Source organism: Lissotriton vulgaris, chromosome 1_1 (assembly GCF_964263255.1).
Source record: "Lissotriton vulgaris chromosome 1_1, aLisVul1.2, whole genome shotgun sequence".
In the NCBI taxonomy this organism is placed as follows: Eukaryota; Metazoa; Chordata; class Amphibia; order Caudata; family Salamandridae; genus Lissotriton; species Lissotriton vulgaris.
Genome location: NC_141685.1, coordinates 365,632,664 through 365,658,775, shown reverse-complemented (window position 1 = coordinate 365,658,775; position 26,112 = coordinate 365,632,664).

The window sequence follows — 26,112 nt, the reverse complement described above, 5'->3', positions numbered from 1 at the left end:
GTCTCCGGCAACACCATACCCAGAGAGGCATTGGTTTTGCGGCTCGCGCCTTGCTAGTCTACATGTATGGAGATGACTTCACTCTTTATGTCCGCCATCCTAGGGGGGAACCTCAGCCCACTGGTTCCCAAGGTGATTCGGTTCAGCGGCTATTCCGGACTCCAAGTCAACTGGAGCAAGTTGGTACTGTTTCCCCTTACGGATGCCACAGCACCCTTTGTTCTTGACTATCCCTTTGTGTGGGCTTCGGAGCCCACTAGATACTTGGACATTTGGTTGAGTAGAGACGTTGATGAACTTTGGAAGGTTAACTTCGGTCGTTCTGTGGACTGGTTTGAGTCTAAGATTCCTCTCTGGAACCGGCTGCCACTCTCCCTGGCTGGGCACATCGCCATCGCCAAAATGGTGGTGCTTCCGAAGTTTATATACTTATTTGTCAACATCCCCATCCTTTTACCTGCTCATTTTTTTCATAAGATTCGCTCTCTGCTCATCACCTTAATTTGGGCCGGTTGTCAAGCTCGCATTGTCTACATTATCCTCACACTTCCAATGTTGCGGGGCGTGCTTGACACCCCAGATTTCAAGCTGTATGCTCTCAGTGCTCAAGCCAGTTTTCTTCACTTTTGGCTTTACCCTACTCAGTTTCAACCTCTCGTAGCGGTAGAGGCTTGGCTAACTATCCCGTGAGGCTAACTACCCCGTGACCGCTCACGACTACTCTATTCGCCCCTGGATATCCTGCGTTGGGCTTGGGACGGGCTTCGCAAATTTTCGGGCTCTGACATGCTTTCCACGAACAATATACCAGTTGCACATCACCCTGCCTTTCCTCCCCTTCATTCTTCTGGAATAATCAAGCATGCTACTTGCTTGGGCCACTCTACAGTCTCGGACATTTACCCTGGGGACACTTTTTTCTCCCTCGCCGCTGACTATGACCCCATGGATACTCTGTTATATTATCAACTCAGAGCAATCTGTAGGAAGGTTCACCCACATTTTCCCAGCCCCCCCTTTCGACGATGGCCTTTCTCGACCTTCTTTATACTTCCTCCTCTCTGAAAAATCTGGTTACTAAAATCTGGGCTTACACGCTAGCAGCATCTCCCATTTCCACTGACCGGGCGCGTGTGGCATGGGAGCCGAGATCTTGGAAGCCGATTGGTTATACTGTTGTAATCAAATCAAACGCCTCTCCCCAAACTATTGTTTGCGACATTCATTTTAAGTATCTTCATCGGCTATATCGGACTCCCGCCCAGCTCCATAAGCTCGGACTTATTGCCAGCGATAGATGCCTGCGCTGTTCCGCGCCTGCGGCTGACATCTCTCACCTCGCCTGGCTGTGCCCCTGGGTCTCGGCATATTGGCGCGAGGTATGCGCTGCAATTTCTACAATCAGCTTGTCTCCGATTCAGCCTGACCCCCTGATCTGCCTCTTAGGCTTTGTTAAATTTTGTCTGGACGCCACCCGTCGCTTGACTGCCATGTTGTTGGTCCTCGCGAGGCACAGGGTCTCCGTGTGCTGGGGCCGCAGGGGCACCCAAGGTGGCCCACTGGCTTGAGGACGCTTCTCGCAGCCTGACTCTACTGGCTGCGTTTTGCACCCTCCAACCAGCCAGATCTTGTCTCATTGATATCTGGGTTCCGATTGTTACCTCCCTCTTAAGTCGGATTTCGCGGTGCCCGGTGACCTCTCCTTCACTTCCCGCCGGTGCCCCGCCCCGCCCGCGGCCGCTGCAGGTGTAGGTCCATGAGCTATCTCCCTGCTGCCCTTGTCCCTCACCCCCTTACACTCTCTGCCATTCTGCCATATAGAAGGCACTCTGTCTGACGTATATTTCACTTCCTCTGCGCTTACAGGCTACTGCCCTCTAACAATGTCCCCACTGTGCCTTAAGTTTCTGATTGCCTTTACTGAACTGCATTGTCACCCTGTGCTTCATTCATTGCAATGATGGAATCTTGTAAACGTGTTGTGCAACTTTTATTAAATAAAGGTTTTTTTGAAAATCAAAAAAATATATTAAAAAATATTAATATAATATGCTGTCTGCCATAAGTAAGTAAATAATGCACTTACTCCCACTTTAATCTCTGGCCTCGCCCGCTACCACATATTTCAAACAAATCCATTTGTTGGGCAGTAACCAAGAAAAGTAAACTTGATTTTCTCTACTGCAGGGTGATGCATAGAGGGCTTAGACAGATGGGGTATAGTTTTTTTTATATATAATAGAGAGGCCACTACACTGATCATCTTTGGCTTATTCATTCACGGTACAATTCGAAAGGTAAAAATCTGAACAAGTGTAAATTAAATCTGCTATAGGAAACCATGAAATATGTTCTGGAATCACTTCACATGGGTACCACATTAAAGGTGGCACGTGCCAAGAATGGATTTTCCAATTTGGTACGTAGGGACTGAAGAACTTAGGAAAAAATAAAGGAGTGAAGTACTGAGAGGTGACTGAGTGGACGAAGGGACAACACACTTTGTGTGTTCGGTTTGCAGTGCATTGAAAACATTGTAAATGCTGCATTAACTAAAGTGGATGCATATAACAAAGCCGATACTGCAGTCACAAATTGATGGCCCATACTTCACTTTGGTCATAGTTGGCAAAAATACCGTGGGCGGGGAAGGGGAATGATGAATGATAGGTAGAATAGATCTGGCACACTTAAAAAACACAGCGAGTCAAGGGATTGGAACAAAGAATAAAACTAAACAAATAAATAATCCCCACTTAGAAGCATAGCATTGAATGATAGTGATAACCCTACATAAACCAAGTTAGCAGAGTAGGTGAGCAGCAGCATGCTCCTCCTGAGAAGTAGAGCTGCCTTGCTTATTCATCCACACAATTCAAATATTCATTCATCCTTTCATTCTAATTCACTCATTGCCCCCATGATTAAGCTTTACTCTCTGGCATCCCGTCTTTCCCCAAAATTTCCAATACATTATCCACCTATTCAATAGCAACCCTTTCTTCAAACCAACCTTTCGCCCATCCACCACGCACCCTTTCACCCACCCACCCTTTCACTCATATACCTATTCCTTTCTTTTAAGTTACCATCCGTTCTTTCATGTCTCCCTCAAACCATCAAAGCTTATTGTGTGAGATGTTGATGCATTGCTGATAGAAGAAGCCATAATGATAACCCAACCACTGCTGTGGCCGGAAAATGGGGGCGAGGGGGGAGGTTCACTTTACTGTCACTTTTGATGATGACGAGCGACTCAAAGGCACTAGCTAGTGAGCATAGTAATTGCAAGAAATCATGTGACATACCAGTGCCCATCCCTGTTGCAGCTTCTCCCCCTACAACTCACCCATCTCCTCCTGATGCCGCACTGGAGCTGGCATCACCAATGTTCTATGTGGATAGATTAAAACATTACACATAATTTAGATCTCAGATACGCAACCCCAAAAACCAACTGCAATACATCACTACAGCTCAGTTAGCTTGTCAGTATCTTCCAAATATCACTCTGGGCATTTGATTGGCTAGTTCACAAAGTTATAGAAGCCAGGAGTGGAATAATGGTCAATGAAAGACACATAGTGTTTGGCGGGCAAATGCAATGGGAGGGGGGGCTCGTACCTTTTTCCAGCCTTACTGCACTGTCACAGAAAACTGCTGATATACTGTAACTATAAATAAACAAGTCTGCAGCACATTACATTGAAGGGGTGGGGATGGTCCACGATGATGACCATGGTCACTCTCTTGTAAGCTAAACTTTGTTAGAGCTAGGCATTAGAAGGAAAAGGAAAGCCTTCTCAACAAACATACACAGTGATTTTTATTTAAAATCCTAGCTTACTTGGGCCTGCTAACTGAATCTTCATGATGGACAGCACCAACATTCCAATACCCCAAGATTCTACCCTAACAAGAATACAACAATCATGAAAGCACTTAAAGGGATCAGGAGAGCCCTGGGCAGAAGAGCTGGTGGTCGGCGCCAGCTGAACAGCTTGTCCCAGACCCTCAGAATTGTCTCTCTTTTGCCCTTGGGTGCTGATGCAAAAGATTTTGAAGTAAAATTAAAATAGATTAGTGATTGTGTTAATATTCTCCACAAAATGTTTTATGAAAAGCAAATGCAGTCGCTAAAACAGATCACCTATAGTACGACTCAAGTCTATTGACTGTTGTTAAATCCCTATTCCAAATCTCCTAAACAAAAACTACATTTGGAACTAAGGTATTGCAGTGATTGATCTTTGATTCAGCTTGGAGAAGCAAAATTCAGTGGGTATTTTGCTTTTTCATGAGGGGGTCAAAATAGGGTTGCACGCCGGAAATTGTTCCAAGTGCATGGTTCACCTTTTTCCACACATTTACACAAAAAAATGTTGCACTTTTTTTACACTATTACTTTTCGGTCTTGGGAGTCGCCAATGATGAGAACTTGAGAATACTGGTGAGAACGTACCAGCAGCTCCCATGGTGTTGTTTCCATGAGGCACTTCCAAACCTTTGCAAATTTTTTCTTTCTTTTCTTGAATTAAGCACTTCATGGGTTACAGACTGGGGAATGACACTGAACAACGTTTAACCAAATGGACAGGAGCACCTAGGAGTGAAGAGCATTGAGGAACCTGTTGTGAAGTATCAGAGCCAACACATGGCGTGGGGTATGCTCACAAAGACTGTCCTGTATTAGATCAGGCTCTTAATTAATCAGCCAAAGCGAGTCCCTGATGAGTGCAATTAGATAGCTGCACCTGCGTAGCAGCAACTAGAAACTGGATCACACAATAATATACCAGCATAAACTAAACATAGCTTACCTGTGAGTGCGAGCAGCATGGTATTTGGATTTTTTTTGCATTGTAGAACACAAACACAACAAATAACTGATACTCACCAAACCCGTAATCTCGCCGCCTAGCAGGTCGACCAGGTCCTGTTTGTGCTCCAGAATGTCCGCCCAATGGTACTTCAAATGCTGGACGGTGCTCCGAACATGGCAGGTGCGCCGCACGCACCGGCGCACCATCCCCCAGCACTGCCAATGCTCCCGAAGGGTGTAGCCACTACAGGGCCTACCGCCTGCTGCCAGCATAGACAAAAAAAACTAGTGCTGCCACCTCCTCCTCTCCAAAGTGGCTGCACACCTGGGCAACGGTGCTGCCCACACGGAAGTCACCCCTCTGCCATGGCGCTGGGTGGGAAAATAATAAGAAGGAAAAGGGAGGGAAATTAAAGAAGAAACAAATAAGGAAAGAAGGGGAAGTAAAATACACAAACACAAAGACACACTATTATAAATCAAAAAGTTGAGGTAGAAAAGTAATAAAGGAGGTGATTACAAAGATTAAGGACAGATTGAAATGTAGGCAGAACCCCATCAGAGAGAGCAGAAAAACAAGATGGGCTCGCCCATGTGGACCGCATGGTGCTGTTCGCGCACAATCTAGAATGCGAGAAAACACTTGAGGACCATGTAGTGCCGTGTACGCGCAATTTTGGAGCGCACGGATGCACTCTGCATTCACAACAGGATCGGGAGCACTGGAAAACTCTGCCCAAAAGCAGAACTCGGCAAAACACGGCAGAGTCTTTTTTTCACTCAGTGGAATTCCGCGTAGTACATCTCTGTGAACTTCACCCACACCTATTGGAAATATTCAGGAATCTGTTGAGATCCACAAATTGGCAACCATCTAGTGTTACCAAATGTCTCCATAATAAAAGTGGAACCCAATGTTTGTGGGCAGGCCTAGAACCCACTATTGAAAACGCCACAAAATGCAACATAGACACATCAAATATTTCCACTGAAAACCACCATGTTTTTGCAATGTGGGTAGCACTTATTACTTAATAATTCTTCTCCGTGATATAAATTCCCAAGGGTATGACATCTTCCATCCATTCAAATCATTACTGACATATCACTGGTAATATCCACAAATGGTTGCAACCACCATTTCTCAAAACCTATAGCAAATGGGGCATGTCGTATGACTATTTGTACCATCGATTTGCACACCCTCTCTGTACTACATGTAGCACTCGTCCTTCCCCTCAAACACCTTTCATAAGTAGTGTCATTAATGTCTTGTTCACTGGTGTTCTATTGAGTAATCTCTTCTCCCACTTGTCTGTTATGTCACACCGTTTGGCAGCGTCTTGGAGCTGTGCAGCCACATAATACAGTTTGAGGTCTGGCAACTCCAGCACCCCTTCTTGCTGATCTCTCTTGAGAATATCATATATATTTATTTTTTTAAAGACCTTTATTGTACAGTTTGCAAATGATACAGCATATAGCCTACAACCTCCTTGGGCCGGCTGCGTTGAGTGTAGTTTTTATGCAACGTTATCGGGATAACACAGCCGTTGAGCCGACAACCCTGGGGTCCGGCGGCGTGGTAGAGTAAAACGCGTACACAACATACATTGTATGTCTCGAAAAATAGACAGGTCTATGGCTTTTCTGTTTTTATGTGGTGATGATTCTTTGGTATCGTATATATGCAATCGGCAGTCCGTGATCGCAAGCATCTATGATTAGCATCCATGGCAACAGTAAACAGTGAAAACGGAAATATGAAAACCATACATCAGTCGCATGTGACACACCACTACAGCGAATAGTTAAGTAAATGGTGAATTGCACCAAGACAAAGGAGTAGGCGCGTGTAGTGGTGTAATCAGGAAGAGGCTGTTGTAGCCGGAGCTGGTGTGTCCGGTGTCTCGACATGTGCGTTACCCTCCAATATTGGTGATGTTGCTAGTGGGAGTCAGGATTAGTAATTGCAGCGTGGGACAGTCTGCGGGACCCAGGATAACATGTTCCTCGGTCATTCCCCAGAGGCCACGTGTGGTGCACCGTGCGTCATGTGAGCTCAAAGGAAGTATTTAGTGTCAGTGGAAGTGCAATTGCCAATATCATCTATGCAGAATTTATGGTGCTTTACCAACAGTAAGAAATGTCTAGATTTGGAAACAGAACGAGCGTGTAAACAAGAATGCAAACTGTATCAGGGGGAAGTGGGAGGAATAGAGCTAACAAAGGGTGAGGCGTCCGTCTGCATGGGAATAGAGGGGGGGGCGTTGCAGCCGGGGATAGGGTCCGATAATGTGAGATCGAGGTGAGGCAAGAGCACAGTGGGGGCGTGAAGAGCGTAATTGCAAGAGCGTATGGGTGGTGTCAACAGAGTGCGGCAATCACGCCAGCTACACGTAAGGCATGGGACGGGGCTCCCGTCTCGTGGGAGACGGGAGATGGGAGACACCGCATGACTGTGTCAAGTGTTCAAAAAAAGGATGTTGGGGCTCAGCCAGAGCATATGTAAGAAGTCCGCTTCAACTAGGGAGCAGCGCTGACAGGCCGTGTCGGTGACTGAGAAATACCTGTTGATTTTATCGGGTGATAGATAGGCCGGTGCAGAATGTAAAATTGTATGACCTTGAAACGGGGATTGCGTGGGACATTAGTCGGGCCAGCCGGCACCATCGCCCATTCTTTGTCGGTCCAATCTCTCCCTCTATCCGTCGCCCACTTGTCTCTCAGTTGTAGGGTGGAGTGTTGCGTATGGGTCAGAAGGGCCTGAGCCAACCAGTGCACTATGTCATTGCCCATGACATGCAAGTATTGCATGAAGTGGTGCATTGGCAGCTCCTCAGTTATGTCACCCCAGGCAACTGTCAGTGTGTGCATTAGGGACGCATGCAGTAGGAATTGCCCAGCTGGTAGGCCCGTGCTCGCAGTGAGGTCTGCGAAGGCAAGCAGGGCACCGTCCGCATAAAGGTCTCCCAGCGTCTCCACACCCACTTGTGTCCAGCTCTCCAGCATAGTTTCCGTCAGCACCCCAGCGTCCCTGGGAGTGCCCAGCAGGGGGAGTGTCGGGGCATACGGTATCGTTGCTCCAGTAAGCCGCAGGCAGCGCAGAAAGCATTAGCGCGCCACTGCTAGGTGCAGCTGGGAAGGTCGGGGGGCCTGGGTCAGTGGATGAAACAGAGTGCATATTTGTGTTTGGGTCCAGGTAGTAGCGTCCGTGGCAGTATCCCCCAGGTTCTTGCCGCACAACCATTCCAACACCCAATGCAGCTGTGCTGCCAGGTAATACAGCTCCATGTTGGGGACCGCCAGGCCTCCCGATTCGGTAAGTACATACAATTTCGTCAACGCTACACAGGGCCGGCCTGCGTTCCAGATAAGGGCACGAAGCATGACCTCCAGTTCGCAGAACACCCTGGTAGGGAAATAAGTCGGGATATTAGCGAAGTAATATAATAGCCGTGGTAGGACTATCATCTTCGTCAGCGCCACACGGTTGGGCACATTCAAAGGCAGGGCTCTCCAAAAGTTTATTTGCGCGCGAATTGAGGCGATCGCTAGTATCAAGTTCCCATCCAGTATGTCCGATGGGTCCCGGTATATGTGGATTCCCAAATGTCGGAACGTAGCGGGGTACCATTGTAGCATCTCGCTGCCCCATCTTTTGAGAATATCATACCCTACTTTTTTCCCCCCACCCAATTATTTAAGTACCGTAATGAACAGTTAACAGAATGTGTTCTGTATATTGTATACAGTGCATCTAGGAAGCCTGACTATTTTTGCCACCACTATTTTTCCCATATTTGAGAGTTGGAGGTGTTCCATAACTGCACCAAATCTCAGAACCCATATATCACTCTGCCCATATTGCAATCATATTGTTTTTGGGATATATGCCACCTGGATGCCCAAGTATCTGACCTTATCTGTCTTACACTTTAGTCCCAAGTGGGAAAGCTACTGCATTGCTTTTCCTCTCAGGGAGCCTATGAGAAACAGCACTGTTCTATCTTTGCTTACCCTTAATCCTGATCTGCCTGCAAACCTATGTAATTACCTCATCAATATCCTACTGTCATATATAAACAAACGCATCATCTGCGTACAGCAAGATCACGGGCACAACCTTGTCATCACAATCCCACATTTATGCAGATCCTCCAGTAGTTTAATTGTCAATGGTTGAATCCCCAGAGCAAATACCAGGTGGAGTGGGCAGCACTGTCTGGCACCCTTTTCTACATTTTACTGTGCAGAAACAATGCCGCCAGACCTCACTCTGGCCACCAGGTTGATATACAACAATTGGATCGACTTTCTGAAAGTCAAACCAATTATCATGCATCCCAGGCCTGCAAACATGTACTCTGATTTCAGGGTAATGAATTTTTTTTCTATATCAAGCGCACCCAATGCTCCCTTCACCCTAGATTGTGCTGTTTCGTGTAGGATGTGATTCAAAAGTCTTTGATTTAGTGTTGTGCTGTGCCCCAGAATTAATTCATATCGGTCTTCAGGCAGTAGGGTAGCCTTAACCCTCAACAACGTAGTCACCAGAAAATGTTCTAATATTTTAACATGAGCATTTAGCAATGATAATCGTTTGTATGCCCCTACCCTCAAAGCAGTGTCTATCCAGTTTGGGCACATCACCACTAACCTCCTTTGTAGAACTTGGGAGACAAATTTACTCTTTGACTTTGGTTTACACCTCTAGTAGCATCTCAGCAAGTATAGAATTAATGGCCTGATAATACTCTACTGGCAAATCATCCAAAATCAGAGCATGGATTCTTCATAACCTTTGTGATCTCTTCCGGTGTGAAATCCACAGCAAGTCTGTTTTTTGTTCTGCTGTGAGTCTGAGAAAGTTATCTACCTTCAATGTGTCTCTGTTCTATTACAAAGGGGGCTGGTGGTACACCTTTATCAAATATTGTTGTCATGTATCACTTATGCCTCATTGTGTGTTTGTCGAACTCCCATCTGGATGCATATTATAATAAAAACCATAGGAATAGTGTCTTTGGTGAGGCTCTAGGAGTATTTGGAGAGGAAACGGTCAGGAGGCTTTAAGCCTTTCAATGATGCTTGTTTTACCACCATAATGTCTGCACCGATCTTAGCTTGAGATTGAGTTACAGCAGCTACTTTAACAGTGTTCACCGCTGTCTTTGCAGCCAAGTCTGCCACACCATTCCCTTTAGCGTAAATTCCTCCACTTTAAGGGCCTTTGTATGCTGTACTTGGGCCAAAGGAAGCTTATCCTGTAGATTATCTACCTTTCCTGAAACTGGTTTGCTGTTATAAATGTACTTTTTGAAGCTCTGAATCCACTGAGCACCAGTGCAGAAAGTCCACATTGCAACCCTATACACAGGATGCCAAATCTAACACAATAAGTATTGGAACTAATAGATATCTTTTTGAAGTGCAATAGGACATGTATTTTAGCTATCTGTGCAGTGGTTACCTAAAATTTGCTGTGTGTACACAGTGCTTTGCTGTTCTCAAATTTCTGTTAAGCACCAACCACAGGCAGTGCAGAGCCGTTCATCTAGGGCACACTTTTGTACTTATGTATGGGTCAGATGTTTGGAGTTTGCAGAATATTCTGTTTGTATTGCAGAAAGCCTTGATTTTGGTGTATTAGATCATACTCAAACTTTATCATAATTGCGTTTTGCATTGAGGACCACTAGACCTGATAAAGGTGAAGGCTCACACATTAGAAGTGCTAGCTTTAGTAGCAGCTTAATGTGTGGATAAGGAGAAACTACAATCATTTGTTATACCTGTACAAGATGGTACTCCTTCAAAATGGCCATCTGAACTGCTGTGGGTATTTTCTCAGTAGGAGATAATTATTCCTCTGCAGCTGAGTAGAGAATTGTGAGTGATATGCTATGGGAGACATCTGTCCCTCATGTGTAGCCTGAAGTGCTAGGAACAATCCGAATGACCAGGTTTGCCTTGTCCTTCCTCTGTAAGTATTTTGTCACTTACATGTCTGCTTACAGTCCATTTAAGTCAGCTATATTTGTTTTTGTCTATTCTTTTCAGAAAATGTGGGATTTATTAATTCCTATGAGAACTTAATTCGCTCAGCATAATAAGGCAAGTAAACTATTTCAAAGTTCATTCATTCATTCATTAATCTTTATTTCGGTCTGTTATAACCTTAAAAGATACATTTAAGAAAACAATTTTACAATACCAATGAATCCAAAATTTGAGGTACAAAAAGGAAAAGGGCAATAATTAATATACAATTTTTATGATCTGTTTCAAAATACGCCATAAGACCTACCTATTGTCATAAATACATTTAAAAAGACACGTTTTAAAAGCTAAACAAACATTTTTTCAATGGTCTCAGGGAGGGATGAGACATTAATCACAGTAAACATAATCAATTTTGTAAAGTGCAGATACAATATCTCTTTTACTTAGCATTCAGTATGGGAATATAAACTTTTGACTCTAGAATTTTAACCCAGCTTTTTTCCTTATTAGGTGTACAGTACATAGAAACCTACTTACACAGAAGAAGACTAGTTGTGAAGTATCAGTCTTCAATATGCGTTCGGCCTCACTGCAACTTCTAACACCCAAATTCCTGCAAAGAGACCTAATCCATCGTTCCCTTGCTAATTTATATGCAGGGCAGAAAAAGAGTATATGCAGATCATTTTCTTTAACCTCTTTTATACATAGGGGGCACAAATCATATCTACTGTCCACCTTAGTTCCACCCCATCTAGACGTATTTGCATTTATATGTAAAACCCCATATCTAAACTTCTAGTTGCCCTTTCCAAGACAATTTACTATCCAAGGTAATTGATAAATAGTTAAAGCTTTCCACATATTCCAGTTTTTGGTTGTTTAGAACTAAGTTCTTCTTAAATGATTTGTGTGGGTTTATTGACATGTATTTAGTCTTACTTGAATTAATTTAAAGTCCCTTCATAGTGCAATAGTTATTAAAAGAATCCACTAGGCATTGCAATCCCTTAGGGGTTTGCGAGATTAAAATTGTATCATCAGCAAATAATAATTCTGATATAACTTTGCCCCCGAGTTGTGGAGAATCATATTTGCAATTTCCTAAATAGTTAGGGATATTGTTGACATACAGTGAGAAGAGTGTGGGTGCTAACACGCACACTTGACGTACCCCCCTTCTCACCGGTATTGCCTTGGATAATTCCCCCCTCGGCCCCCATCTTACTCTTGCGTAATATCCTACGTGGAGCCTGATCAGTTGCACAAGTAATTCTTCTGGTACCCCAATATGTTTTAACAAGTCCCACAGTAGGGCCCGGGGAACTAGATCGTAGGCTGCCCTTAGATCTACAAAGGCAATATATAAGCTGCCCTTCCTTAAAGTGATATATTTCCAACAAATACATGTGAATCTGAACACTTGATCAATGGTACTTATTTTATTTCGAAACCCCGCTTGATACTTTGATAATATATCTGCCTCAGCCATCCATTCTAAAAGTCTGTTTAAAATGTGTCTAGCAAAAACTTTCTCTAAAAGATCAATTAAACTAATTGGGCGATAATTTGCTGGATCATAGCGATTACCTTTTTTAAAAATTGTCACAATCTCTGCTCCTTTCCATGTATCAGGAATTGGTGTACCTGCTACTATTGAATTACATAAGACATTTATATATGGTCCCCAGACTTCAATATCATGCTTCAGTAAATCTCCTGGAATTTTCTCGGGCCCAGGGGCTTTCCACGGTTTAATGGCCTGAATCGCTTTTATAGTCTCTTCTAAGCTGAAGTGAATATCAGCAACCTTTGCTGCAATTTCCAATTCTTTTTCTGCTGTAGGCGATTCCCCAACATTATCAGAATACAGCCGAGAAAAGTGTTCCTCCCAAGTGTTTTCATCTAAAAAAAGGTATTTAGCAGTGCTTCCTGTCTTGTTTCCCCTCGATATTAGACTCCAGAAGGTAGCCTGGTCTTTGGACTTTGCTGCAGCAATTAAGTCAGTCCATATCTCAATTATCCCAGGTTTTCTTTGTTTCCACAAGTGTTCTATTATAATTATGCCTTCTCTCCCTTATTTCTAGTATATTCTTGCTTTTAATTGCCTGAATTTGGGTGGTCTCAGCTAGTCTGCATTCTTTATTATACCAGGGGTTTCCTACCTCACCTTGGTTGTTCCTACCTCCATTTTTGTCTTTGTAGATATTACTTAAAAGCGGGGTCATTGCATCCACCAAATTGTAATGCATGTCCAATACACAATGTTCCCCTAATGAAAGATCTTGGTATGGTTTAACGATGTCAGCAAAGGTATTATAAATATTTGTCATTGCTGCATCTTTAGCTAAACTATAAGGCCATTTTAGGGCTCGTCTATTATTATTTGTTAGGAGTTTGCAGGCAGCTAAATCATTCCCTTCATTCCCAGCTGTTGTAGACTTGAAAAGCCCGGATTCTAATGTCAGTTGCAAGGGAAAATGATCGCTCTCCATTCTGGGGTCAATTTTAAGATCAATAGTAAAATGCCACAAACCTAATGAAACCAATATAAAATCAATCTGTCTCTGAGAGCTACCTCTTCAAAATGTAAAAGCCGTAGGTCTATCTGACGGCAAACACCCGTTACATGCCCTCAGGTCATGGCGTACAGTAAGCTGTAAGATTTGTGCCGCTGCAACAGTACACTTTACCTCCCTGCTGCTGTCTATGGCTGGAATGTTATTCGCCATATCTCGCACTGCAAATAGATTATCGAAACCCAGCATCGGTTCAAACTTACAATTAAAATCGCCTCCAAAAATTATCCGTGATGTGGGCCCTATTGTGTCTAAAAAGAGTCAAGTTGTTCTATTGTGAGAGATTCTTTATTGGATACACTTGGCCTATTATAGACATTAATTAAATATAAGTCCTTATTATCTCGTGTAACAATAACTGGGACTGGATATACAGTGGAATAATATCAATTTCAAGGGTAATCCTTATCCACATTACCAAACCCCCTGAAGGTCTCCCTCTAACAGAGGGGTTAGCATTCACACTGAATGTTTTGAAACCCAGTCTGTGAGGGATTTCCAATGACCAGGTCTCTTGTAAGAGGATTATATCACTCAGATTTATATAATCACTCCATATCATATCCAGTAAATTCTTATTGAGGCCTGCTATATTCCATGAGGTAAGCTTTACTTCCAGATTCCTACTTGTTCCAATTAATTCGGAATCCATAGGGACATGCAAACTTATTGATATGTTAGTATCTTCCTTGTATCCTATTTGTAATTCTGGGCTACGTATTTGTGGAGGAAATACGGCCTCTAATCCCCGCCCTCTGGCTGATTCATTTGCCCCCTGCAAAATAGGTGTTGTCTGCACATTTAGAGAGTGGTGTAGTACCTTATAGTGATTATCAATAGAGATTGCAGGAACACTTACACTACTTAGTCAGTCTAGATCTTCCAATGACGATAGACAATCAAATCTATTTGCTAGTGGGACGAGAGAAATCAGCCTGCTGCAGTTATCTCCAGGAACTGATTTATAGAAATAGCCCAATGGGAGAGTACTGATGCACATGCTCTGGGGGAGGGTCTCTTCGGGAAATTCTAATATTCTCCTAGCTAACTGCGGGCGTCTAAAATGTATCACTACGCAGTCTCCTCTAGTATTCTTTATAGAATCACTCAACACTACGAACCATCAATATATCACCAATATTTGCTGGATGAAATCGTTTAAATTTTGTAAGCCAATCCACTGTTTTATTTCGTAAGTTAGACCAAGTTTCTTTTTGTTCTCTTTTTAAGGTCGGTACTCCAGTTAATTCTACCACATATGGGGAAGACGCTGGCGGTAGCTGTAAGACGTCAGTATTGGGTATTAAGTCAGTTCCTTTTGGGCTGTGTAGTACTATTCTATCAGGGTGTGTGTTTGAACTTTCGGGCGCTCTTTGTATTTGCGGTCTTGTAGCAAGGCTCCCCTCAGTATCATGAGTATCCTGATGCCCACCCTCAATATGTCCGTCTACCTGCTGTATGGTTTTATTGGTCCTATCAAACTTTCATCTCTCTGCCCAGTATCTATCCTTCCCCTTATATCTTTAACAGGGAGAGTGCCGGAATCCCCATTCGATTTAAATTGTGGTGGAGCAAAACCCCCACCCACATGGGCAGTTAGGTAAGTAGGAACATTACCCCTTCCAGCATTCCCCATTAATTTGCACAACTGCTCTAACTTGTTGTCCAACTGAGAAAGGTTTGCTCTCATGCGATCTTCTACTTTGTCCATTCTCTCCTTGATCACAACTTCCAAGGATAGATTTATCTTGTTCTCCAACTCCTCAATTGTTTCTTTCAACCAGGGGGTATGTGATACGTAATCAGACTCAGTTTGTGTACTCACTGACTTTCTTGGCACTATTTTGGTCACCATCTCACAATTATTCTTTTGTATTGCTTCCCCGGTTTTCCTAGACGTAGTATTTCGCGGAGGAGGGTTAGCTTTCTTTTTAGACTGATAATCTTGACCCTTGTTCCCCGATATTGCCCTATGTTTACCTTGAGGACAAAGCAGGGCTAGTTATACAATTAACGTCTTCATGCACATCAATCGGAGAGATAGTGGGAGTATTAGATAGCTGTGAGACGTCTAGAGTTGTTCTTGTTGGGCTCAATGGGGCTATAGACAGTGTATCTATTAGTTTGAAAGACTGATCTGAAACTTCATCACTATGGACACCCAGATTTGTATTCATAGCTGTGTCAACTTCAGCGTTTACATCAATAATATCAGTGTTACAAAGCCCTAAATCCTATTGCTCAGTACTGGTATGAAATAGGGGGTGTGAGGCTACTACTTGGGATTTTGCCTTACTAATAGCCCCTAGGGATGACCTTTTGTGCCCCATAGGCATGCCCAAAGAGAGTCTTGTTTCCGTTAGAATCATTTCATGCTGTAAAACGGATTCAGCTCTGTTTAAAAAACCATCCAGGGTTCCAATAACACCACCACCCACCCTCTGCCCAATTTTACGTTTAGCTGCCATAAGGACCACTAGAAGATAAAAAATTGGACAAAATGTCACTAACCAGGTCCTTAGTTGTCTTGATATTTGAAACAGTCTCGGATGAAAGGGGGGTGACCCAACCCCACCTCCTCCGGCATACGACGGCCTTGGGCGGTCCCCCCCTTGTCCCGGGCTTCTCCCTGCACCTCCCGCGCGCTTCCTGCGACGGGGGAGCCCCGCCCGCCTTTTAAGCGCCTCCTGGCACTTTCAGCCCGCACTGGTGACGAGTGCAAGTACTGCCGGGCAGTGTGGTCAGAGCTCCGGCAGCAGCGGCACTGGCGGCATTCAGGCGGCGGTGCAGACGATGGTCCGCGGTAGTGGGCAAAGGGTCCTGGGCACTCCCGAAAGAAACCGGCAGCAGCAGCAGCAATAAATTAAGGTAATTTGGCAGGGCTCCCGCTCCACCTTAGCACCGCCTGTCTTTTAAGCTCCTTCTGGCGCTTTCTGCCCACACTGGTGACGAGCAAGTGCTGCCGGGCAGTGTGGTCCGAGCGCCGGCAGCAGCGGCACTGGCGGCAGTCAGGCGGCGGTGCAGGCGATGGTCCGCGGTAGTGGGCAAAGGGTCCCGGGCACTCCCGAAAGAAACCGGCAGCAGCAGCAATAAATTAAGTTAAATTGGCAGGGCTCCAAACTTCAAAGTTAATAAACATCATAAGTGCTTGTGGCTTTCTCAGGTTATATGGAGATTCCAAAGTACCACACATCGCTAAGAAGTCAGATGGCAAGCCGCTAGCCTGATTGGATAATTTGAAATCCAAGAACATCACCTTGAGAAAAGCTATTTTTTTGGTAGTTTTTAAAGATTTTGTATCCATGCTGAACTAGGAGTCTCACTATTCTATTCACCCTATCTAAATGCTTAATATAATGAATCTGTAATGTGCATGCCATCTATATAAGAAAACACATCTGGATATTCTTGTGAGATCTCCATTATTCTTGCAGAAATGAACCCTGGGCCATTCTTAAAGCCCAGCTGCAATCTCGTATTGGCACACTGAAATCTCCAGAACAAGAAAGCTCCAAGATACTGCAATTTAGGCACTACATTTTGACTAATTAATCTGTTTGAGATATCTACCGTTGTCTTGTGTGTTTGCCATTAGTCCAGTACTGTGAGCGTTTTGCCCTACATGTGTCTGTGTGTGCGCATTTAGGTTTCTATTCTCTAAAACTATTCTATATCAACTTTCTGGCTTCAACACTGAGTGTCCATAGTTAAGTTCCGAGGCACTATTATGCCTTGATATTGTAATTAATCTGAAATGGCTTTTTTATGTTACTTGGATTCTATCTTTAATGGATATGAATATGAACTTGGGGCTCACTGCTTAAGGGAATTGCGATTCTCCTATTAGCATGACCAGAGAATCTGGATTTCACTAAAAACACAGAGCTAACATTATGCATTATCTTTTTAATCCAGTCACAAGCAGCCGCACTACATCATAAACAAAATAGTTCTAGAATGGAGTGAACAGATGGTATGAAAGGCATGAGCACCAAACAGACTGCCTCTTTTAAATGAGAAGAAACAACGAAAGTTCATGGGAATGTAGAATCCAAGAGTCCAGGGGGAAGAAACGAAGTGAGGAGGAATCAAGGATGATGACAAGAATCCATTAAGCGGAATTATCTGAAAAAGATCTGAGGAACCAGGGTATCAAATAAAGCAGTTAAAGCAATATAATAAAAGGTACAGGATAAGACAATCATAAACTAAGCAAGAATTAGTCCATCCAAGGGAGGGATGGGTGGGAATATGTTAGCCTCTGTGTCTTTCATAAAATCCAGATTCTCCGGTCATGCTAATAGGAGATTCGCAATTTCATTACAAGACCAGAGGCTACATTATGCATGTTGGTAGCCCTGAAGGACAACATCAGACATGTGCTCAATTGGCTTACAATAATGACGAGCAAATGTGGAAGCATTGGGCCAGTCTGCCGCTTTGAGGATATCATTTAACTTACCATCAGACCAGAAGGATTTACTGGCCATAGCACCTCTAAGAGAGTGGGCTTGGAATTTAGATAAGTCAATGCCAGCAAGGCTCATTGCGGATTTGACCCATCTGGCTATGGATGTAGAAGTCATTGGTTTAAAGGGTTTAACAAATGAAATAAGGAGTTGGTTAGCACCCTGAGGGCGAAGGTCTTTCATTCTAGAATCATATTCTTTCATACAGTCTACAACACAGAGACTTTTGCACAAATCATAGTGAAGGTAAGAAATCGAGTGGGACAATGATTTGGTTCTTCTAAGGATTTTAAACTTAACGCCATACATATCATCTGATCTATTTGAAATATCAAGACATTTGATATCAGATTCTCTACGGCATGAAATTAAACACAAGAGAGTTGCAAGTTTAATGGAAAGACATTTCCTATTAAGTAAAGCATTATCAGGCCAAGATGAAAAAAGGACTAAAATAGCCTTAACATCCCACAAGGATTGGTATTTAGGCCTAGGAGGTCTCTTCAGTCTAATACTTTTCAAGACTCTACAAACAATACATTTTTTTACCTACCGTTTTACCATTGATAAGAGAGTGCCCAGCAGAGATCGCTGACCTATAACAATTATTAGATCTATAGGAAAGGCCCTTGTCGAATTGTTCAACACGAAAATTAACTATGTGTACGATAGGAGCCTGAATGGGATCCAAGTTCCTCTCCATGCACAAACGAAACCATTTTCTACAAATGTTATAGTACCTATGGTGTGTTCCGAGTGCCCAGGAATCTTTGATAAGAGTGGAATCTGATGACAAAAGGCCAGACAGTTTGTTAGATTGCCTGACACTTTCCAGGCAAGAAGGTTCAAATTCCCTGAAAGAATTAGATGGAGATCTTCTCCGTCTGCGTTTGTAACCAGACCCCTGACCGCTGGAATTAGGAAGGGAATGTCGCACGCTAATTCCAGGGTGGTCGGGAACCATGACTGAGATGCCCAAAAGGGAGTTATCAGGATTAAGGAGCATTGGTCCTGTCTCACCTTCTGCAGAACTCTTTGAATCATGGCAAAGCAAGGGAATGCGTAACCCTGAAGGTCTGACCAACATTGGAGAAAGGCGTTCACTGCAAGAAAGCCCGGGTCCGGCATCCAGCTGAAGTATTTCTGTAACTGGAAAGTTAATCTGCTCTCAAATAAGTCCACATCCAGAGGACCCCAAATTCGATTCAGAGCGTTGAAAACATTCACGTTGAGTTTCCAATCGCTGAAGTCTAAGAGGAATCTTGAGTTCCAATCTGCGTAAATATTTGATTTTCCTGGGAGGTATTCCGCTTTTAGAGAGATCTTGTGGTCCCGGCAAAACATCCAGAGCCTCTTGGCTAAGTCGGAGAGATTTGCTGATCTGGTCCCACCTAGACGGTTGATATAGGATCCTGAGGAGATGTTGTCCATCTTGAGGATAACAGATCTGCCTTGAAGCGATTGTTTGAAGCTCATTAGGGCGTATTATCTGCTTTAAGTTCTAAGACATTTAAATGATGGGAGGTCTCCGCAAGAGACCATACACCACCAGTGTTTTGGTTGAGGAGGCGAGCACCCCAACCATGAAGGCTCGCATCTGATTCCAGAACAAATTCCGGTGTTGAGTCAAACATTGCTTTGCCATTCCAGGCATCCGAATTCTCCAGCTACCATGACAGCTCTGACCTGGCTTCCTGATCTAAGGATACAAGATCTCCGTACCACTGGCCAGACGTGAATGCTTTCCCTTTTATTATCTGAAGAGCTAGGTGGTTGAGAGTCCCGGGAAAGATAGCTTGTATGGAAGAAGAGAGGAGGCCTAGAAGTCTGGCTAACTCTCGAAGAGTCAGAGAATCTTGTTTTAGAATAGACCTGATCACTTTGCGAATTTTGGCAATTTTCTTGGTGGGAGGAAGGAGAAGGCATCTCAACGTGTCTACAGTAAAACCGAGGAACTATAAGGATCTGGAGGGGGTAAGGATAGATTTTTTCAGGTTTATAATGAAACCAAGACTCTCTGTGAGGTCCATGGCAATTTTGAGGTGTTCTAGGATCTGTGAATGGAGTTGGGACATAATGAGAATGTCGTCCAGATTTATAATTAAGTGGATACCCCTTTCCCTCAATAGAGAGGCGATAGTTCTCATAATCTTGGTGAAACACCAAGGGGCAGAGGAAAGGCCAAAAGGGAGAGCCTGAAATTGGAAGAGACGATTGTTACAAATAAACTGAGTGTTCTTTGGCCATAGGGATGGTAAAGTAAGCGTTTTTGAAGTCTAGCTTGACCAACCAGTCTCCTTCTAGAAGGAGGTCCCTCAGGAGGTGAATGTCCTCCATTTTGAAGTGCCTGTAAACTAGATACTTGTTTACTTCTCGATGGTTTATGACGGGTCTCCAACCTTTTTCCTTTTTTTGAACAAGAAAAAGATTGCTTACAAACCTCTTTACAGACAACGGAATTTCTAAAATTGCGCCCTTCTGAAGCATGGAAGCGATCTCTTCTTCTACAATTTATTGTTGGTCCTCTGAAAAAAACAGAGGTTTGGGGGTATACGTTTGAGAAGGGATATTGAGAAAGTCTATCCTAAAACCTCAAAATGTTTCCAGAACCCAGGGGTCTGGAGTTAAAGATTCCCATATATTGTACAAGTATTGAAGTATGCCCCTTACCTTTGAAGGGGAAGAAGAAGGAAGAAGAGTAAGACTTACTTTGAAAATTGGGTTTGTTGGGTGTTCAACAGGATCTGAAACCTCTGCTCTGTGAGCTTCTCACTCTTTGAGGATAGAATTGAGGGTTGGATGGGTAGAAGCCACTTCCAGAGCCTCTGAATATTGAGTAGGGTCTTTGGCTGCCACAGCCGAAAGAAAGGCCCCTTCTTCCAGCCCATCCAAAAAGATTAAGATTAAAAATGCATCTCATATTCGCTTGGGCTTTGTCAAGGGAGGTGAAGGTGGAGACATATTTGCCAATTGGTTTAATCATGTCCTCACCAAAGAGGAGGCTTTTGGGGTTGTGAGAGGGTTTTTTTTCAGCCATGTCCCCCAATGTGGGATTGATTTTGGTGAGGATGGCTCTCCTCCTCTTGTTGTTAAGACTGGCATTGGCATTGCCAAGGAGGACAAGAGCCCTTTGGCTCCAACCTCTGATGAGGTCAGTGTCAAGAGGGGTGTCAGAGATATGACATTCTTCAGCCATATCTAAAATCCTGGTGAGGGGCCCCAGGATATCGAGGAGGCGATCCTGGCAGCCCTTAAGAGATCTCTCTAGACCTTTCCTTAGGTCTCTTCTCAGTTTAAATAGAAATTTAATTAAGTCAGGGTCACGGTTGTGGGTCTGGCACTCGGATCTAAGGGTAATCCGAGTCTCTCTTTCGAAGGAATTCCTGAGCCATATTTTAATGAACTGGGCAACATGGTCTTGGGGAAACCCTTTTGAGCTATTGGGGTGGGAGATATTGCGAGGAGAAAACATTTCCTCGCCAAAGGGTTGAGCATAGCCTTCTTAAAGGAGGAGGGGGAGTCAACGTCAAGTTGGTTGTTGAAATCAAGGTCCTCATCATCTAAATCAAGGACAAATTCATTGTAGAGGTACGAGAAGCTCTCCTCCTCTTCAGAATCAGTGTCTGCGTCATTCTGAGCACTTCTGTAGTTTGTGCCACTAGGGACACCTATTAAAGTTGTGCCGTGAGGGACACCCATCAAAGTTGTGCCGTGAGGGACAACAGTAGTATTCGAGGTGCGAGGAACTCCCACGATGGTTGAGGTGCTAAGACCTCCCAAGTCGGTTGAGGTGCTAGGACCTCCCATAGAGCTCCTTGAAAGAGGCTCAGGGTGTTTAGATTTCTTAGCCCGCTTGCCTTGAGTAACATGAAGATCACGAGAAACGGGGTCATCAGGAAGATCGTCGGGATCAAAGGCAAGGGGTCGCTTTGAGGACATCACTTCTTAAAGAGTGTCTAACATGCAAGACCTAATTTCCTTTTGAAAAATGTTTTAAAGGACTCATTTGTATAATTGAGGGAGCAAGCCGTGGCATCATCTGAGTCAATATCTGACATACTTGTTAATTAAAATGATAATGAATAGTCAAAGCGGGATGAAACAGTAAAGGAATAGCAAAAACTGTTTAAATAGGAAGGTTCTCCTTTTTTTCCTTTTTTTATGGCGAGGATGAAGCTGTACGTTAAAACTGGGTAAGACGCGTAGGAAAGGCAATCTCCGGCAGCAGCTGATGAGCGCAAGGTAACTGACAAGGGCGCTCGAGCCCAGCCGCTGCTGGAGATGTTAATTAGAGGAGAGAGCGTAGGCAACAGGGGCACGGAGCGCCACCGTTGCTAAGGAGCTCTCTTCGAGGGACGCACTTGCGAGGTCTGAGCGAGTTTGCATGATCGAAACATTGAAAATTGTTAAAACCGCTAGAGGAGGCAGCAGAAGCAAAACCGGATGAGTGATAAAGGCCCGGAGTAGGGGAAGGAGTGTTCAGCGAACGTGCACAACTGTGGGGAGAAGAATGAGTGCAGGACCACCCGAGGCAGAAGGAGAAACACTCCAGTGAGGAAAAGGGGGGGGCGGGTAGGGGCTTGTTGACCGTAAATTGGAAATCAAGGGGAAGGAGGGTTGGGAAAGAAACCCAAGTCCCAGAATGTAAAATTAGGCTGCAAGTTAAAATAATACAGTACAACAAAGATAAGCTGTAAGTTCTATTAGTAAAGTATAGTAACTTATAGAGTATAAAGCTTATTTAAATTAGAGACAATAACCAGTAGATACAGTATAATTGAGGAAACAAAAGGTAAGGAACTTATCTGCTTGAGAGCCGCATTTAAAAGAGGCAGTCTGTTTGGTGCTCACGCTTTCATACCATCCGTTCACTACATTCTAGAACTATTTTGTTTATGATGTAATGCGGCTGCTTGTGACTGCATTAAAAAGATTATGCATAATGTAGCCTCCGGTCTTGTAATGAAATCACGTGTGGAACTGATTCTTTGTATTACCCAGCTTGGTTTTGTAAACAGCGGTGAAGCTTATTTTGAAGCCCACCCATGTGCATATTTTTCCCTGCATTCTTCAGGTATCAAGGAGGAAAATACCTGGACCATAACCTCCTCACCTTGAGGTGCATTCTTTAAAAATAATAGAAGCCAATCATGCTCCGTAAGGATGACGTTATAGGTCCAACAAATGTGACCCAGAACACTACTTTAAGTTTGTGCAATTTATCTCCTTCAATGTGTATTTCTACGTCATAAACCTTATCTGAAGAGTTTACATGTCCATTTGGGGTTTCACCCTGTATGTACTCTTTAGATGGAGTCACCAACCAGATGCTGTTTAAGAGTCTGGCAATCTGTAGTTACTTTGACTAAACTGTCCAGAAGCGCCCACTAGTTACTTCTGCTGTGCTGCCCAGAAGCCCTACTGCCCAAGTTCTGTTCGGCAGAAGTGTTAACAGTTTTTGAGGCATGATTTTTCTTTGATCGTCTAGCTACTTTCTTTTTATTAAAATGAGCTTTAGAATCTGAAACTTTTGCATGCTTTATGGGATAACTGATAGACATCCACTACGATTGCACGCAAAACCTCCAATGACGGGTTAGGTGCAAGGTAGATTGTACAGATGTGTGGAGATATATACCCACTGATGTAGGAATAATCTTGTTACTCTACTACTCATAATACCTATTGTTAGTTTGATAGGGTGTTGTTTATGAGGGATATGGATCCTTAGATGAAAGCTGCTCGGTATCTGGGTAAGTTTCTTTCTGATCACTCGCCCTGATGTTAAATAGGCTGAGACTATCGATCATCCTGCTGTGGCAGCCCCTGGGCCGATACAGGATACACTTTTTAAACACAATTGAAAGAGATGCTTAGTATATATCTGGAGAATAACTGGACAACGACTTGCTCCAGGACTGTGGAGTGAACAATAATGAAGGTGGTTATGAGGGGGGAATGTATGGGGAAAGTATCTGGCATGCAACATAAGGCCAGGAACAGTGAGGCTCAGTTAGGGATGCAGCTGGCAAACTTGCAATAATGCTAGGCACTAGTCTCGACGGTCAGAGAAGAGCATGTGGAGACGCAGCGCAAGGTCACGCAAAAGTGGAACACCTGACCTAGACAAACTGGTCCTTAAAACACATAGACAGATACTGCATAGAGAAGGAGGCAAATTGGGCAAGTCTATAGAGTGTCTTAAGAAGAGGACATGGCCTTCTCCATTATAATTACATACCACGGTTTTAGCATTCAACTGCAGTAGGACCAGTACGTAATCCCCTTCTGATATCCAACAAACCGTTCAAAGTTGTGTTCCTCAAACACAACAGTCATATACTGATAGCTAATTCATATTAATATATATTGGTTGCGGTTAACGTTTGCTCTAGATTCCACTGCTCGAGCTATCATAAAAGACTTTGCAGTGCCCTAGTGTGAATAGGAGTACTTTATACCTTTCATTCAGATGATGATCCTGCATTTTCCAATAAGGAATTCATGGATGCTTCACCTGCTTTGAGAGTATGACTGCTATACTTGCATCCTTTACATCTGGAATCGAGGAGTGTGGTATAGCAAGCCATTCATATGTTTAAGTAAGCCTTGCCTGCTAGGATATTGGATACATGGTATACATGGATGCCAGTATGGGGCTCTAAGAGAATTCATTAATTTACATTATAGAGTTTTAAGTGGCAGAAAACTATATCAAATGTTGTTTGGCATTGCGATGTATGTACCGAATCTTGGTATCCATGGAAGGGTGCGGGAGTAAAAATCTGAATCATCTGACTCTGTTTCACTATTGAATTTGTTACAGAATTTTCAAGAACTTAGAGGGACCCTTGAACAAAAAGGGCTCTACCACTGATGAACACAAACCTGCAGGTGGGTGTCTCCCAAGGTGGTAGAGCTAGTCCAAGAACAGATCCCCGAAAAGCAAGTTGTCAGACTATTATACAGATACCTGTTCCAGTTTTTGGGATAGAAGGACACAAACTGTACTCTTGCTACCATTTCCTGGTGAAACAAAACAGAAAGGTATTAACTGATCAAATAGCTTTATGCGGGCCATTCTGTTCAGCAGAACCCAGTCAGTGCCAAACTGTGTTTATATTAGTTTAATATTCCCTATGCCTATTGTGGAGTACAGGTATGATTGAATCATTGGCCCCATTCTGGGGAATGATGAGCCTGAAGTGTCTCTAGCTTTAAATCTAGTACCAATAACATCAAGTAATGATCTGAATATGGTGCCAGCATCATCTTCAACAAGGCAACCTCCTGCTGCCATGTCAACGATTGCTGTTGCTGCAACTGCAATCATATGTACACCACCAACAGAATATACATCAAATGAAATGATACCAATGAAATATATCACATTGTATGGTGATGAGTCTGATACAGATCTTGAACCTGGAGAAGCACTTTCTTCACCTCCACAAGAAACACAAGAGCGAGAAATCACCATCACTCCAGTTAGCCAATGCCCCTTGTCTGTTGCGGGTTTCATGACAGATACATCTTTCCACCATAGTCCTGCATTTGGATTGCTCTTGCCATTTTAGCACTCGTTTTATGGATTGCAAATGATGGCTATCAATGAAGTGTTAATGTATGGGCACTATATTCCTGAAAGTTTACCACCATCTCCTGTGGCTGTGCATTTTTTTTCATCACTGCATATACAATTTTTGATGCTGTTAGTTAGGAAAACATTGCACTGTGAAATGTTGGGACCTACAGAAATTATGCAAATTCCTTATGATTTAAGAATTCCATTGGATGACATTATCACTACAGGCTCCATTACAAGTTCAAGGGACATTAATTTTGTTAAATAACTGATGACAGATTTGAGCTAGTATGCCTCAATGAACAATGAAGATCTCAATGCTGAAAATGATTAGAAGCTGTTTTTTTGTCATCATTATGGGCATCATTACAATCATCAATCTACATAGTGAGAGTATTGTGGGACCCCATCGATTAACAGTCCTAAAACCTTTCGGAAAAGGTATTCTTACTTCAACAGTAATTACAGATCTGGCCCATCTGTATTTTATTATTTTCAGGAGCCTGAACAACTGAAAAAAAATTGAATTACAAGTCACAAGCTAATTTATTCACCACAGTTCATTGATTTAATTTATTGAAGAACACGGTTATAGATATTGGAAAGAAATTATTAATGTAAAAAGTATTTGAAGATCTAGATTGTGGCAAT